The following is a 3,471-nucleotide window of genomic DNA, read 5'->3' as shown; positions in this document are numbered from 1 at the left end:
GAACTAACGGATTCTGCAGAAGAGGAGATATGGACCAAACTCCCTGAGGAATGCTTCCAGCACCTTGTTGAATCTATGCCACGAAGAATTGAGGCAGTTCTGAAGGCAAAAGCGGGTCCAACCCGTTACTAGCATGGGGTACCTAATAAAGTGGCCGGTGAGTGTATATATAAAGAGAGAGAGAGAGACTCTTCAGACTGTATCATGTACGTACAACAAGATATGTTAATGGATAATTTGGTGACAGTTTGTTGCTTCTAAGTAAAGCAGTTAAAATTTAACGGAAGCTTTACACAATATCCCCTCTGAATGCAGAGCATTCTGTGCTCAATTTGCTGATTTATACCAGAATCTATAAAAGTCTCTGTGCCTCTAGACAACATTTCTGTACATAATAGAAAATGACTATAGAGACAGACAAGACCAACTCTGACTTCAAGTAATCTTTCAAGTTTAAAAGTTAATTTCAAGCTAAGCACTATTTTATTCTTATAAAGACAGACTAAAGTTTTTATATCCAACATGAACTTTTAATAGCTAATATATTTTATCTGTCCCAGGCTGCATTTCATTCTTGAACCTTTCAGGCCTGATTGGCCAAACTAAATTCAGTACCCTCCTGTCTGCAGCCTCTCCTAACTGGGAATATTATCATCACATAGAAATAGAGCATCTTTATAATTAGAAATATGAACTTCAGTTAAGCTTCCCTTCCTGACTTAAACTTACAGAATGAAAAATTGCAGTGACACAACTTTAATGGATCTGTATAGCAAGCATTATAGATTTTAGTATTAGTTCATCGATAAACTGACAAAAAATGAAATATTATGTGCTCTACTAATTGCCTGTTAAGCGGAAACTCAACAGCATTCAATCAAGCAATGGCTAGAAGCTACACTTTGATCAATGAAGACTAGAACTGAGACTTTTCTTCAACCTTTCAGGCATGAAGGAGTGGGTAGCTGCAGGAAAGTCTATTATGTGTAGAAAAACACAAAACAAACCATATTAAACTCATCAGATTTTCCTTTCAAAATGTAAGATAAATTGATATTAAAAGGACAGGGCTTTTGCCATCATTCCATTTTGTAGATATGGAGTGTCAAATGTATAAGACCCAATGTGGTAAAGTGTTCATAATGTAATATCACTTAAACAACTTAGATTTCAATCTGCACAATAAAACTTTCTCTAGATTAAACAAACTAAAGCTACCGGAAATTGAAATTAGTGTAGAAATGTAACTGAAGAACCAATTCAGAATAGCTTTATATAGTTGGATGAAAAATAATGGAAAATATATAGCCTTTGTGTCACTACCAACCGTTTTCTTAAAGGTATTGTGGAGAAACCTTATTGTGGAGACCCGCCCCTCATACACACTTCGCAGACAACTTTTTTTCTTACGACCCTCTGCCTTTTTCAAAATACTGCTGGTAAAAAGGTGAGCTTCAACGACTGTCTGAAACCGTAGCTCACCACATATTTACGATTGAAAGTGCACATGTGCACAAAAAGATAGCTAATGGGGCAAGCACATAGAATGGCCTTATGTAAACATATCACCAGAATGATTGACAATTAGGAGGACCGGGAGATGATCCACCCGGAAATAAAAGATCATCCTCTATAGCTTTTAGCGTGAGGAGCCTTCTGCCTTTAGTCTTCTTCTGTGTCCAGCTGTATGTTTTGTCTTTTTTTTAATATGTTCTAATAGCACAAGTTCCTTATTGTTTCTTGCTGTTTTCTTCATATGTTTCCATTACTGTCTGTCCCAGAGGGTGCAAGAGCATGTTTTTTATTTTCATGATAGGGCTCCAGAAACAGCTGCCTTCCCCTAAAGAAATTAATAAGCACATCAAGACACATACACACACACATAAATAAAAACATTAAAATATATAGAAGGGCACTGCTATAAACAACTTTTAACAACACTTTTAATCCATTACCTTGAAACTGTTCAGTTTAAACAAATCAATATAATCTCATCAACTTTTCTTTTTTTCCAAAAAATATTTACAAACATCAACATTTATGGACACACAATTTATATTAAATTGGGCTTTGGACATTTGGAAAATATCCACACAGTTATGTTTTATCGCTAACTCCCTATGTCAGGCACTCAGAAAGTTTGACCCAGAATTCAAGCATATAGAACAGAGGTATAACAGGTCACGTGTTTATTAAATAATAAACATTTAAAAAGTAAAGAATAGAATCCAGACAGGTGGTTTCTCCACAGCTTGCGTCGGGAGCCGCCCCCAGAGTTTAGAGTGATGAGCAGAGCAGACTAATGAGCAGGCGCCGGCTGACGCCGAGGAGCAGAAGTATCCGTGGGGGTAAATCCAAAGCTGTCGTTGCAGAACCAGGTTTCCAGGCGAGAAGATCAGAGAGCCGAAGAGGTACTAAAAGAGAATCCAAGCCGAGGTTAAAAGACAGGTCCAAGTTCAGCAAACAGGAAGAAACCAGGAATTAGTCCAGAACAGATTAGTCTAGCAGAGCAAAACGGGCAAGCAAAACTTGGAAGTCAAAAAGCAGAAACAGGTCAAACTCAGAAAATCATATGTCACTGAATAGCTACACTTACTCTCAAACTCAGCTTGAATAATCTGGTGCCAATGGCAGGAAAACAGGAAGCATAAATAGCAGCTGGGAACAGGTGGATAAGATGAACGGTAATGAGCAACCGGGCAAAGACAGGTGGATGGAATGAATAATTAAAGCCAGCCATCAGCGTCAAGACCATGACAACCTGTACATTGGTGAAAAATGCAAGGCAAGTTTCTATATCTGTTGGAGGAAGGTTACCACTAAGATGTGTTGTCAAGTTTTCAATAGGAATAAGGTAGAGAAGCAGTATGAGTCACACTGGTTCAATGTTAGATTTGCTGGATGGCTGTAGGTCCCAGCATTCTCTGACAATGTTTGATGTAATTCTTTTTATGAAAGTGATAATCTGCTCAACTTTTTTTATTCATTTTTTACTAAAGCATGGCTATTATGAAGAGCTATGGACATGTTTTTGATTTTCTTAAGGTCCTGGTAGCACAGATTAAGTATTATTAGACACAACTGAATCCTCTTGCCTAAATGTAGAGCTTTTCTGCTATTCCTTTATAGAGCAAGCGTGTGTGGGCTTTTTCCAGCTATGCTTAAACACAAACGGAATCGAGGGAAATCAGTAAAATCAGAGGCATTGAATTGCTGGTAAGATTAAATGTAGTCGGTATTTTATATTCAGGGATTGGCTCTGACCTCATATTACCCAGACGGGGAGGAAATGACATGAATAAATGAAATCCACTGAGACTTTGTGAATGTCTTTCAGAGGTTTCTACCACAAATAATGCAATCCAGACAAAGCAATGTCAACAACCCACCCAGACAGACTCTAATTTGTCACAATAAAGTATCAGAGCACTAATGACAAAGAGGTGGAGGATATAAATCCCTCTAATGACT

Source organism: Cyprinodon variegatus, unplaced genomic scaffold (genome assembly GCF_000732505.1).
Source record: "Cyprinodon variegatus isolate N-32 unplaced genomic scaffold, C_variegatus-1.0 Scaffold1185, whole genome shotgun sequence".
Classification (NCBI taxonomy): domain Eukaryota; kingdom Metazoa; phylum Chordata; class Actinopteri; order Cyprinodontiformes; family Cyprinodontidae; genus Cyprinodon; species Cyprinodon variegatus.
This window is presented reverse-complemented; position numbering follows the sequence as displayed.